The following is a 14,893-nucleotide window of genomic DNA, read 5'->3' as shown; positions in this document are numbered from 1 at the left end:
CTATTTGGTAACTAAGCCATCAAGTTAACACGGAAGCATCTAAACTTAGCAATGGAAGAATATATCTAAACGTGGACCACCACTCTCGTATTACACGTACGGTCTATGTTTGTGGATTACATTATATCTCTGTAAACCTCTTATGCAATGGATGTTGTCACATTCAGACATGAGACGCACCGGTGCAGTAAATGAAGACCAAGCAACCATTAGTTTATGATCCCGATCACCTACGTAAGCGATGACCATTGTATTGTTGTTGTAGATTTGTTTTACTGGAACCTGCTGGTAAATCGGACGGTATTTTGGAGAGAACATAATCTCTAATCTTTGGTTACGCAACAGTCGTGCGTATTATATAACCAGAAAGTATCTGTGCTAGCGATAAGATATTGCTAGCGTATCGATCGTCCATGTATTCGATTGTACGAGGCGACGATGAGGAAGACCTCTGAATCGTCGTTACTTTACAAAAAATACGTCTAGCAATAAGCAGACGGCTATTGAATATTTTCACATGTTTAATTTCGTCGCTCGAATTTAAAAAGTTATAGTGTTGTTGTCATCGACTTGGAGACCAAGTAGAGCAAGAACGACATTTGTTTTTGTTGGTCCAGTGGCAGTATCGACATTTGTGCGGACGCGGTTCCAGTATACTAGAGACACACCCATTATAACGTTGTCAATGCCATTAGTCCCCGATTTTCAGATGAATTCTCCAGCTGCATTCTGTGCCTTTATATAACACCAATCTAATTTCATTTCCCCACAAAAATCATCCAGAAACTGATTTTATATTTATATATAATTAGTAGTTTTTATACTTAGTATTCACTAGTAGTATAGTGAAATCGGGCAGCAAAAATATCTAGTCATACCGAGCATTCGGATTGTTCACGGTTGATGCGGCAGCAATGCGTTCATACATTTTATTGACGTATTTGTGTGTGAGATGAACGAAATGTTGAACAAGCAATGCTGGAAAATTTAGCTTTGACAAACTCACGCTTTTTTCACTCAGTTCTTCTCAGAACAACATATCAACATCCGACAATACTATGTTTCTGCCCATCTAAAATTGCAGTTACAGATCAATCGGTTCCATTACGTTATCAGAGGGGGAAGGGGGAGTCAGTTCATGGTGGATGATCGACTGTTACATACGATTGTCTAGGCTTGGCGGAAAACTGCGACCTAAGAAAAGCAGTGAGGCCTTCAACATTGGCCTAAACATTCTTTGATAGGATCCACCGCCTTGGTAGAGAACTGAGCATTTTTACTTTTTTTTTTTCCATATTAGCTACAAGTACAAAGATCAAAATGAGATAAGTTGCAAAATAATATACTTTAGAGTATGTAAGTAAGTAAGAGTAAACGGGCTATGTGGTGTCTAGGACCCTAGGCTAATTTTACTTGATGTTGTAGTGTATTACGCTATCGGTGTGAATCATAATCACTCATATTATAAGCAGTATTAGCACATAGCAACAAACATTTCTTATACTAAAATTTCGTAAATGGGGTAAAAAATGGGTTTGCTGTAAAATCTTGCAGAAAAACTCGGCTCGCTACCAATATGGTTAACTTGTCTAGCCATAATAGTTAACCGGCCAAATGTTCTTCCGCGCCATTCAAGAACTGTGACGAAATGAAACGGCGATCTTTGCAAAGTTCTCAACAATTTATGTTCCTTGAGACTCTTCTGTGACGTGTTCGTAAGCTCATGAGGGCCATTCGGTGGTACATGGATGTCTGCACAAGTGCGTGAGCGGTCAATTGAACCGCAGCACTTAGCAGCAGAGGTTTCTCTTCGATGTTTTCAAAATGTAAGATTCGCAATATTTCCTGAGCCTTTGTTTTGCGCGTTACCCTCGGACCTCTTAATCGAATGCTCGCTTATTAAGCTTTTTTTTTTCATTACGTAAACACTACTGCTTTGGGTTTACCGGCACGCGAAAGCTTGAGACGTTAACGGTGGAGATGGTGCTGCTTACGTTGGTGGATATTGTTAGTACAGCAACGGTAAGCAACAACAGATTGTTCTCTAGTTTTTTTCATTGGGCGAGCGCCCCATAGCTTTGTTCACTTCCGACCTTCCCTTCTTTCATTTTATGGACAATAGGGGCATTTCGCACTCCTCCCTGAACAAAAGTCCTTGGTAGCATACGACAGAAATCCAGGAAGCGATCGCCGATGCCCCGCCTGCCGCCTGGAAACGCGAGTCGCTCCGACTCTAACCGAGGGGTCATTGAACGTAGAACAGACGCAACTCGTTGAGGAACGAGCAGTGGGCTACTGATATTGCCCCTGTGGCAGAGCCCCCAGTCGGATTATAGAAGAGAAGAAGCGCGACAATAAAGAAACATCAAGAAGAGAGAACTTAATAGTTGTGGTAACGTCTGTTTTGCTTTCCAGCATTTATCCTACTTTAGTCTACGTTTTGAACTTGAGCAGTGGATTTTTGGCTCGTATGAAGACTTGAGGCTGGAAGAGAATGCGGTGTCCTTTTTCTTCTTAGTAGGAAAACAGTGCCGACAATCGCCACACACCGCCATGTCCGTCAGTTTAGCTGTTTGCATGTCGGAAACAATGTCGACGTACGGCTACTAGATAAATTTACAGAGACAGGACAAAAGCAGTTTGCTATATATATATATATATATATACATATAGATGGTGAATGAAAATGTGCACATGAATGTGTTGGATAGGTTGAATACGTTTATATGATACACACTGATAATGATGTAGTGGTCGTGACGATTTTTCTTTTGGAAAGGACTGATTACATGTTTTATTTTGCTTAATAAATGTGTACATACGTATGTTGTGAAGATTTAGCGTAAGCAACAGAGCACATTATTAAGTATACTATTTTGTTACAGTGCTTTACGCGAAACGAATATCGAGTTAAGTAACTACTTTATCTAAATAGCGTCTGACTTGCATTCTATTTACGGAGAGTGGCATTACTATTACAGATTCAAAAGGAGCTATAATTTAGTGCTATCATGAATTAACTTTATGGGCAAGTGTCAAAGGACGCCCGGACAGCTGAAGCAGGCCCTTCCCGGAATCATGAGGTGCTTTACCGGGTCACGACTACGGCTCATTTAAGCGCGAAGGGTTCATAGATTAATCAATGCATAGTATGATTATATAGAAGCGCACCAATGACAACAACGATAACCATATAATAATTACTGCATTTTCACAGACCACTATAGTGCCCGTTGTGTATATAATTGAGTAAATAGCACATATCTTTCACATGACCAATTACTTATGCGATCACAAATAGGTCTTCACTCATTATCTATCCAGCGATCAGTAGAATATAAACAGCATCGCCTTTGAACAATCCATTACGTTTCCTATTTTTTTTCGAGGAAGCTGAAAAAAGATAGAGCTGTAGCATGTAGAAAGCATGATCCTAAGCCTCCTTAGCTTCAGCAGTAGCAGGTATGCCTCTTATCTTCCGTAGTGGTCTACAATTGTCGACCGTGACACCTTAACATTATGCTCTTCTAGTACATTTACCTAGTCACTATAAATGATTCATATCTGCATGAGTGACTTATAGCGACATTTACCTGAGTTCGTAGAGCGATGCGTCAACACATAGATTTGTCACCAACACGCGAGCTCTGCGAAAAGTATTTGCTCGCTTTACGAAAGACCGTGATCATCTCTGACAGTTCAAAAACTGCAGCATCTATCAAGGCTTTCTTTGTCCCAACGCCACTCATCGCTGTCTCGGATCTCTGAAATAAGTACCTCTGACATTTGCGACGCATTACTCGCGAAACCGTTCCGAATGACCTAACACCTCGCCGATCATGCCATCCCGAGTCAACTCCAATCGACCCTGACCTTTTTAACCTGCTAGATAGATCTATCTTTCTATGAGGATCATAAACGCAACGAAAAATCCGAGAAAGAGTACAATTTTTAGAAACTTCTTCAATGATGCTTTCGAGCAAGAACCTAGCTATTCCGAAGCATGGTTGGGGGTGTTAGCAAACTCTGACGATCGACCCTGGAGCTAGCTGTCTACTAGCCACTTGACTTCACGGGAAGTGCATATAGTGGCAGAACAGTTACCAATATGTTTTTAATACCTGCATTGTGTTATCGTATGTGCATTCCTATCAGTTTTACTGGTTAATAAACAATGCCCCATCTACACGAACATTTTGGTAGTCGTACTCATAGTATACAATAATTTCATGGTGTTACTCTATAGCCTTTGAAACCTCTATGTTTCGAGTCTTACGTCCGATATCGCCGCTAGGAATTTCATCAAGCGGGCGGCCCCCAACGAGAAACGAAGCGTGTCTATGCCCAGGTTCGAACCTAGATAGAAATACGTTACCCACTAAGCTATCACGAGAACGATCACTAAAACCTAATGCCACAGAACTGAATTAGAAAAAAGCAGGCTTGCCTGCCGCCAACGACTCGGTAGTCAAAGGCCGAATACAAAGGGCAACATGAAACATAGTGCTTCTAGTACCTTCGAATATACGAAAATTAAACTGTATTTAGTTAACAGTTTATTACTGTCACTACTACTGATAGTAAATTAAAGCACTTGAATTGTCCTGTATACCAATAGCCCGCTGATGTTATTGCCTATATTGCCTAATTGTCAATAGGTGGTATTGAAATGTTTGTGAGTCTTTCACTGCTAGCTACATTCAAAGATGTCTGCAGGCCTGTGCCGGATCGAAGTTCTGACTACGTCTTCCTCCAACGAGTTTAGACAATGAGTGGCGTAGCCGAAAAGGCGCTTCAGTGCCCTAGGGTGGGTTCTGACCCTGCCCTGAGGAACTTGTTACAGCGCGTGCTAGGATTAGAAGCCAGACAACCATCCAGTGAACAAGTCTCTGAAGCCCGCTACGACCACGGTGGCAACACTGCTTCGTATCCATGAAGCGGTTTTATTCGATAGTAGCATCAACAAGCATTTCGTAACAAACAAGCCAACGACGTCAACAGAACAGTACCCAGCAAAGCAAACCGGGTCACAAAGTGGGTCGCCCACTAGTCGTCGTTACTAGCGATACGACCAAACTAAGCAGAGAAACCACACGCCAGTCAGCCGTTAGCCAGTCAGCTGGTTGGCTTGTAGCTCCACAAGCAGCCGCAGCAAATAGATAGACCCACATGCTTTGCCTGTTTACCTTGCCAGGCGCAGCACAATCAGCAAGAGCAGCTCGCCATGCGTCCGTCTGTGCCTGTTCGTCTGCTTGCGTATGTGTTTGTGTGTGTGTATCACGGCGTTTGTGCGGCGGTTCATCGCTTTGCCATTGACGCAAGAGAATGCTCCGCGTCAGCGTGCGGTATCGTGAAGGTCGCAATGCCGGAAGAGCGGCGGTAGCGCCAGCAACAGTAGTAATAGTTGCGTGTCATCAATGCCATGTTTTGCACCAACAGCATGATCTATTTCAGCTGCTTGTACTTGGGCAGAAGTTCGACGATTAGGGCGACAGCAACGGTTGTAGTAATGTACAGTTCCAGATCATCATACCTAGCCGAGTACACGCATAGGGAAAAAAAAACCTGACAAAATTGCTAAAGGAACCAGTTAATCAATATTGTAGACTTACTCTAGATTTTCATTTTATGTGCTATCGATTATGCCAAAACGTTAAAGGAAAACTAGCGAGGTATCTTGATAGTGCTTATTTTAAAACGCAATTATCTTGCTTTTTTGTTTAACGCACTGTGAAGTTTCTCTGTAATCATCAACATCTAACTTGGTCTTTCTGCTAAAATCGTTGAAGGCGAAGGAAGGGGAGCGTGGCTTAATCGATTGCATAATATTCCTACCCGGCTCCATATTCATTTGTTGATTGACAAGCGTTTAACTTCCAACAGTTTTTTTTTTTTTTTTTTTTTAATGATTTTGTTACTACTCTAGGTAATGCTGCTCCAGTTCGCCGGTGGAGAACGGATAGATTTACTCTCACCCTTTCCGAACGCTTGCTGTAGCATACGATTGATTCGCTCTTAACATCCCTGTGGCCAGTGACGGAAATGCATCAATTCTAGATCCCGATTATACGGCATGAAAGCACCGCAAATGTTCGAGAAATAGCGTAACAATGATCTGGACGAACAGCAAGTAAAGGGAAAAAAAGAAGAACGAGACTCTTATTACTATCACTACTGAAGATGGAGAAACAGCCCAAAAAATCATCGATAAAATCTGTAGAGACGGATGGAAAGGAATGGAGGTTAATAAAGCGTTATGACACTTGTCGCTGCTGCTCGAGCCGTTAGTTGCTCGCCCATGTCCATAAACTATCAACAAATTTGTCTCATCAGACTACTCCGTTGCTCTGCTGATTTGGACCAGACCGGACGAAAGTAGAGTAGAACAATATTGCCAGTTAAGCAATTCCCCTGCCATATATATATGTATAGATAAAGTGAATCAGCCAAACGAAACTCTACGTCTGCAAGCCCGCCGCACTGTCTAAGTAGCAGAAAATAGACGAAGGAGTGAACTGCCAAAATATAGGTCGACCATTACCGCCGCAGCTATTACTAATACGAGTATCGCCTGCCTGATTATTCCATGGTCAACGGAAACTAGAAGTCTTAGATCTTGCAAACGATATATATATATACATAATGTGTGTGTACATTCTGAGGATAAGAGGCAAGGCACACATTATCACATCTACATTTCCTCTCCCACATACTTGGGTTTTCGGAGGTAAGCGCATACCTAATTCAGTTCTACTTGGACTATGAAATACTTAGAAAATACGTCTCTGAAGCATGATTTGAGCGATAATCTAACACATTTTTTGTTTTCCGTTCCTTCTGCTAGATAGCATGTAACACTTAGTCACGATATGATTTTCTACCGTAGTGTTTACATCTCTAAGCGACAACCTGTTTTACCAGTTTTAGAGATAAGGTGGTGTTTACGTTAAGAAAACAATCTGCTTTTTTCTTCAATAGCTATATAAATTTTAACAACAAATATTTTCACTTGCATTCTTATGCTATACACACAAATCATCGTCACCGTGCTGACATATGTATCTTGTAACTCTCTGTCTCAGTCTGTTGTAATGGTATTCATGTACAGCTGGGTCTATTATTGTGCCAGAAGTAGCTTGAAGGAGAAGCCTGTTAGTGCCTGTCTCTGTTTTTATCAACAAATTACATAAGAACGCTAGCTTCCTCTGTTTCTCCTTTTCCTTGGGGTCTGCTTCCGGATCCTATACTCAGCCTCAACCTCCGGTCGAACTGCTAGATTACGACGGATACGCTAGTGAAATTCTCCACATCGCCTATTAGGTGCGACCTAACATGTACCCGGCCTAACGACGCCATGAGGCTTGTTGATATGCTCAAGCTGAAGAATCTCGCGTATATGTATGCGTTCATACGATCACTGAAAAGCTACCGATATCCAGCTTGCACTTGCGATCAATTTATTATAGTGTCTTTTACGATTTCGTTAGCAAAAGAAATCCAACTACGACGCCGCATGTTAGCAGGACCACGTACAGGCAACCAAAGATGTCACTACAAGCGTCAACTAACTAGCTCTGTACTGTCATTTTTCAGTTACGTTGGCTACCTATATGAAGATCGAGCTCTACTACTTATATGAAGTGCACAAACATGAGTAAAAGTAGGAGCGGCAGCGGAAACAGCAACAACAATCATAACATGCAGCCGTAACCCCCCGTTGCTGCTGTACGGGGACTTGCTGGCAGCGGGGCTTTCCGCGTGCCGCCAGGGGCGTTCGCATGGCTTCACAATCCGGGCCTCAACCCGGTTGTTGTCGGTGCCAACCTAGCATACGAGCAGCAAACTGACTCCGATAAGGTGGCATACGCTCGTGTACACAGAACACAGCGCAGAAAAAGCAAGAGAGAATCAGTGGTATTCGGCACAGGGTACTATACACTCCATAGCCTGCTAATGTTCTAGGATGTCACGCTGTGTCTTCACTAGCTTGCACCGCGTATATATCCGTGCGCGTGTGTGTGTGTGCATGTCAGGCAATGTGCCTGGGCATGAGCTCGATCTTGCTGTTGCCCAAAATAAGCCAGTGTTAGTAAACTGCCGATACAAAAAGGTAACTGTTCGCAGCCCTTACTCGAAACTCCAGTTTACTAGCTGCCTCTTAAGGCGTAGCTTAAGCGCTACACTGCTGCCTGGTCCTACTAGCTGGCCTTTTGGTGTGATGCTTCCCCTGCTCTCCTCGTAGCGATATTATCACTACTTCTTAAGCCGGACTGGCAAACTGAGAATAGCTGCATTGTGCCATATATAGAAAACCACATTACTATCGCCTACTGCTGATACCACTACAGCTGTTTACTAATGTCGTATGTAACTAAGTGGGTCCGAGTGACTGCGAGCAGCGGCCTGTGGCCACCAGCGGTTCGTGTGTTTGTTCCGATAACGATACTGATACCAACAGCGCTACGGTAACCACCAACGCCGCGATCACCATCATCACGGCTACTTCAACAGAGGACAGTCAGCTACCCCCTTAAATGTTTTTCGACTACTCGAAAGGAATTGTTGACAGAGTACGTAGACCGTGCCAACTTGTGCATTTATAATATAATAGCGGCTATATGTGCAGTCGTGCTTAGCTATTTTCCGATCATTCTGGCCAAGGAACGATGCCCATTCGGATATTAAGGACTAGCTATATATTCCATTATATAGAATTATAGTAGACATACCGTGTCGTCTGAACATGATCGGGCTTCAGCGCGTCGGCAAATCCTCACTGACAACTCCACGCAACTGCACTCGTGTACATACTTAACCATACTTGCAAGAACAATGAGACTAGCAGTAATAATATATATACATATATATATATATATATATATATATATATATATATAGCGCTCTGTGTGTACTATAATGATACAGTTAGGCAAACGATGCTAAGAGCAATCTTGTGATGGTGGGCGATCATTTTGAGCAAATGCCGAGCCGGCCCAGTCAGCGGGAGTTGTAACGAATGGAGCAAAAGGTTCGAGGACTGGCAGCCCAGCCGCAGGTCGGCTCGGTATATTCACCATTTCGCTTGCTGACCATGGTCCTTGATGTTTATTGATGTGCTCGTAATAGCCATAGTGGCGGGCGCGCGGCGGTGGCAGCGAAACTCATATACAGGATGACACCGAACCCAAGTTCATCCAATTACTTCTGTTCGGTAGCTGCATCGAGCAACAAATACGCTAAATTCCACGTACGAATCTAGCGAAAGCTTAGTACAGCATTGCCTCTGGTCTGCGGGATGGCAAACGAATGTCCGTGCGCATTGTTTGTTGGCCGGCTGACCATCATGGTCATCACAGTAAGCTGCGGTTTCTCGCCAGTCGCTCAGCCGGATCGACTACTGCGGAGATTAGCGACATTTTCAATGACATTATCATAGCGTCATGTACTGTAGCACTAATTTGCCGAAACGTTACGTGAAATACGCACAACAGCTGACGAAGACGACACAGACGCCAGAGTGAACTGCACGAACGATGGCGCGGACGAGGGCGATACTTTTCAAACGATGGTACGGCGGCGGCGACAGCAGCGCAGCAAAAGGTGAGTGGCCTGCGGCGAGGTCATCACCATTGAGGAGGACAATTTAGGGTACAGCCTAAATTATAAAGCATACATCCGGATATTGTCGCTGCCCTTGTCCTTTTATTGAAGAAGACAAGCAGCGTTCCCTCAAAGGAACGCACCTCTGCCCCTTGCGGACCAAAAGACTTCGCGGTCATTGACCATCGTACAGTCTTTTTATAATATTTTGTTACAGGCAACAGATCGCGCGGAACGATAGGAGGGGGCTTTAATATCCAAGAAAGTAAAACAAACCACCAGCAACTACGTCAACAGAATTGGTATCAGTATTTATCGTTCCTCTAATTTACGCAGCATGTCACACAAGCTACGCTACCCATACTGCATAGAGTGCTGATTTCGTCCATATTTACACGCGACTAGGTTTCAACATTACACGGTCGACAGGATTTGCCGTCAGCTAGAGTATACATTTGAGATCGTCAGCGGTTTCTGTTTTCCCGTTTTTCTTCTCTCTTGTTATCGCTAGTTATTGCTTACTGAAGTGACCGAACTCATAATGACGACGATGATTAGACAGATTAATCAGTGCCAAACTAACTAGCTCAATGAAGCCTATTCCTCTACTCTTCGAGAGGACTCAATCAACAACAAGATGGGTAATATCAGCATTAGCTATTAGTCATTCATCAGTAGACTGATACAACGTCGGGCATAACCTACGTGACAAATACCTCGGTATAAATCTAGATGTGTATACCATGCGCATTGAACAGGGCATCGAAGTAGTAAACGATGCCGTGGCACCGCCCATTTACTAATCATTATTTTGTTGGAAAATATTACCAGTACGCACCATTACAATGTATCTGTACAATTTTCCGTCTGCGTCAGTTTTCGATAAATTACTAAAATGTTTGTTCGTCGGTATTTTTATAAGTGTTTTTATATTTGTGTGTGTGTGTGTGTGGGCGCGTGTGCCTAATTTCTCTATAAGCTAGGCTCATCTTCGATCATACTGGTACTACTGCACTACGACGCCAAACGATCCATTCTGCTAGGCGATAGATAATGTCTCCAGTCAACAAAAAATTGTTGCTGTTCGACGGGTTGTCTGCGTGGTGCCGTATCTATGCGCTGCCTGTATCGGCAGTTATCTATCGTGCGCTAAATGAAAATGGCCGTTTGTTGTACAGAAGTGCCCAGCGGTCTGTGGGATTAACAACATAGAAAGTGTGAAAGAGTAAGTTTCTTTTTCATTTGCCACACGTACGTTACTTTACCGTCGTTATTACAGTATAGTTACCGTCCAGCAAGATATTCGATCAACAGAATCTACTGGGCAATACTACTGCGCACAAACAGTTTAACATCAACCGATATAAAGCTCTGGACCGGGCAGAGGGTCCCAGTGCGTCGCACAGATGCACTACCATATTGTCAAGTCACCAACGAAACTCCTGCAGTAGTAAGTGATGTATCTGTAGGCGTGATGGCGACTGCTGCTGCTGTTTCGCCTCCGATTGCCCTACAACGAGCGACTCTGCTAATCACGAAAGCCCGTTACTCAAGGCCCACATCGTATAACTAAAATAGCGTCGATGAAAGGTTAGAACTTTAGAGTTAGTTTCTGGCCATGTGTAATACAATCGACATCATCTAACACCCCCTAAACACCTTCAGTATCGTAGAATAGCACTAATCTGTTAGTAGAATACAAGTATTCAAGCGGTACTTCAGCGCTACGCTATAACCCACCAGCCCAAGTCACAGAAACCTGTTTCGGAGGCAAGGAACAAGGAAGAAAAGACGGAATGCTTTCATTTTCTTGCGATAATGACTCTGACAATGACGACGACGACGACGACGACGATCACAATGCACATGCTACACACAGACTGAGATTAACACTGTCAACTCTTTGGGCCGTCGTTTGACCCTGCTGGCGAAAATAAAGATGGGTAGAACATTGTGGGGTTGACCAACGCGCTAGCGCACTGCTGTCGTGGTTAGGATAGCGACAGGGTCGAGGAAAACGAGAGAAAGAGAGCTGCTCTCGCCCCCTGGTTAGATAGTATTAACAGTGCATAGCTGGCAGGCCGATATTCTCGTTGGTGCAGTGGGGCCTCCCACCCACGTGACCGTGAGCGGAGTGGTGACCTCAAGAGCACTATCTGACTGAGAAACAACAGGAAAAAGTGGACATGGACAACAAGCGCCAGTGGCCCAAGGGAGACATGCGAACCGGGGCGGAGCCCGTTGGGTAATTTTAACCGTCTTTTTTACGTCGGCAAAAAGAAGCAAAGCTCTCGAAGAAATATAGCTCTAGCTACAATACTAGACACTAGAACATCATAATGGCAGCAAAAGCAGACGTAGCCATAGGCGTAGCATGTTTGTTCGTGTACAGCAAAGTTTTCCAGCCTCGTTCCGGCCTCGTTCGTTGGTCTCGTTGATGGAAATATTGACCATAGATAGAGCAGTTGACCTCATCAGACTCTCGCTTAGTCGGAACGGAGAAGAGTTTCCCAGAGGAGTATCAAGCTGGCCGAGTGTAGTTAGATCATACAGACATTTTGGCTCGTTTTTTGAAGGGCTGACAACTAACCAGTCTCATACTACATACACGGATATGGGAATATATGCATCATACGGATTTTGGACAGAAGGGCAAGTACACTTAGGCCTCAGGCGGTAAAACGCTTCCTAAGTGATTGTCGTTGTAAGAGTGACTGAGTCGTAAGAAATGATCCGCAACCTTTCCTCCCGACACGCCCGTGCCTAGTGGCTGGCCTAATACGGGTTAATACTAACAAAGTCTTTGACCGTTCAGCTATTAGCAGTGTTCAAAGGCATTCACTTACACGCATAACCTGCTAAGCAAACACACACAGCGTATTGGATGTCTTGAGGCTACAGCTGTATGCGAAATAATATATTATGTGATAGCACTTTTTTGTGGCTGTTGCATAACATCCGGACGTCTAAACAGTTAAGGTACACTTTAGGATATGTTTATCTAGGCCTGTTTACCCCGCACACCCTAGTCTTAATCCAGTAGCGGTAATCGGCTTCAACGTATCCATAGATATAGTTGTTTTTTAAACTGCTCATTTAGCTAATTTAATATTATCACAGTTAACGTAACTTATGTGTTTTACTAATGCAATAAAGAATAGTTTTCTCTTTAGTAGCAGCATAAATTTATAAAACTCCAATGCGCCACATTTGGCCGTCTTGACTTTTTTTTTTTCTAGCTGCTGTATTTAGCGGTTCTAAAACGCAATGTAGCCTAGTAACAAGTTACCTGCCGCAGATCAAAATCAGAGCAGAGCGATAGAGCACTATAATGGTGTTATTATTACATTATCTAGTTCAAATATAGCACGGACTTAGGCACCCTGCTGAGTAATGTCTAGCGGCGTGTTTTCGTATTGGGGGCACATCTGTAACCTGTGGAATTTGAAGGAAAAAGAGGGGCTTCGTGTATTCGCCGAAGCAACAGTACCTACTTCAGTCGTAGCCAAGCTGCAATAATCGCAGTAGAAACACTAATTTCAAAATAGGTAAATTGCTACATGTATAATATATAATGCACTGTTTTGCCCAACGATAACGCCATATTCCAGTTAGTTCTCTCGGACCACGTTCGTTCTGTTCGACAGCGCAGTGCATGTATAAAGGTATAGATAATTCGATGACGAACAGATACGTAACCCGCATTGACTATTCAGATCATTTTTTCCTCTGTGTTTTGAATCGACGCGCGCTCTTCTTAGCTGTGCGGAGCCATGATTAGACTTTGTAGCTCGGTAGAACATCCTGTTCATTCAATAACATTGACCCTCTCTAATCAGAAGCTGTCAATGCTGTGTTGACCATATTAAATGTTGAAACTAATACGGATCTAACACTCCACTGGAGCACCTATCACGTATTCTCTTGAATATTACATATAGCATATGCTGCACATTGCACACAGTCCACCGGTTATCATCGAAAATTATATAAATGATGATTAGCTATTAATACTATTACGTTCTTGTTCTCCCTTCGCATAGGTGACAGTTTGCACTTTTTCCCCAAAGCATTAACAAGCGGTAGACGATCATACAATGATGATAAAGGCAAACATCGCCCCCTTGCTTGCCCCTCATTTGTTCTTCCTTTTCTTCTGGTGACAACGGCTCTAGTTGCTGTTGGTTTTCTACGAATATCTTGCAATGCTTGGATTGCATATAGGGACGCGTTTACGAGGGCTGCAGCTACTGCCGTCACGGCTGATGCTACCCCATGATTTTCGAAAACGTTAAAGAGCAGCGTGACCGCATCAGAACGCAACAGCCATTGCGGTTTCGTGTTCTTCCAAACACAGCGGTGTACAAACGGTGCTTCGGCCAATGGCTGTGCTGGCGTGGCGACGTTACGTAAGAAATATCCGTACACACGAGCGAGGCTGGTATATGATCGATGGCGAGATAGCCACAGCATCTATACAAGAACGCAGCTAGTAGGCATTCCTGACTGACTAATTGACTGACTGCCCGTCCCAGTGGTAAGGCCGATACGGGATAACGGATAGGTATATAGGTAGCTATGTATTGCTGCTTCATTTTGATCTGCGCTTTTCGGCTAGATTACCCTGGTCCACAGGTTGTATCAATGACTCTGCTGGTTTGATTATTTTATTTAGGTGCTTCATTGCTTGGTCACTTCTCGCCGTATTACGATGGCTTGCGCCAGCCGCTTGTTCTGCGTATAAGCCCATCTGCTCGCAGCTGGCTATGGACTGTGTTGAATGGGGATCTGCCACAAGAGCCATACGATGTCTGCCCTGAAAGCCTCCATTTTCTTTCCTTTTTGCCCGCTGTCGCCAAATGTTGTCAGCCAGAAGAGGGGATGAATATCGTAGGAGACCGTGAGGCAAGGAAAAAGCTGTGAATTTTTAAACTACAAAAAATTGATATTAAAAAAAAATGGCCTCTCAGTACCTGACACATTTGGCTTTCGCTCGCTGGACAAGCATCTGGAAAATTCTACAACTGAAAGAAAGAAAGAAAGGTGCGGGGGAGAGAAAAGTATAAGACGCCTGCGTCTGCATGTGGTAATTTTTAGCTTGGAGCCTTTCTTTACGAATAATATCTCGTAAATGGTGACGCACATCGTCGTTGTGCGCCATAATGTTCTAGTGCCTGCTTGTCTTCGATACTTCCATATGGTGGTCTAGTTATAGATATGGACGGATTCCTATGGCACAATTTGTGTGTACCATAGACCGAAGTTCCAGGCAAGCAGAGCCGTAGAGGCTTAC

At 43.6% G+C, this 14,893-nt stretch overlaps 1 protein-coding gene and 2 long non-coding RNA genes across 3 annotated transcripts in view; 1 reads left to right on the top strand and 2 right to left on the bottom strand.

Moving 5' to 3' along the window:
• LOC111246753 (ribosomal protein S6 kinase alpha-5-like) overlaps positions 1-14,893 on the bottom strand; it is a 94,051-nt gene that overhangs the window by 57,086 nt on the left and 22,072 nt on the right. The window lies entirely within an intron of this gene.
• On the bottom strand, positions 898-4,963 carry LOC147757017 (uncharacterized). Its single transcript, XR_015323811.1, has 3 exons — positions 4,699-4,963; positions 3,594-3,903; positions 898-2,606 (listed from the first exon to the last, which is right to left on the bottom strand). It is a non-coding gene; the product is annotated as an uncharacterized LOC147757017 (long non-coding RNA).
• LOC147757016 (uncharacterized) lies at positions 5,266-10,512 on the top strand. The gene is made up of 3 exons (XR_015323810.1): positions 5,266-5,403; positions 5,927-6,727; positions 7,594-10,512. It is a non-coding gene; the product is annotated as an uncharacterized LOC147757016 (long non-coding RNA).

Source organism: Varroa destructor, unplaced genomic scaffold (genome assembly GCF_002443255.2).
Source record: "Varroa destructor unplaced genomic scaffold, Vdes_3.0 BEIS01000003.1, whole genome shotgun sequence".
NCBI lineage: Eukaryota > Metazoa > Arthropoda > Arachnida > Mesostigmata > Varroidae > Varroa > Varroa destructor.
The sequence above is the reverse complement of the archived record's forward strand: the minus strand, read 5'-3'. Positions and strand labels throughout refer to the sequence as shown.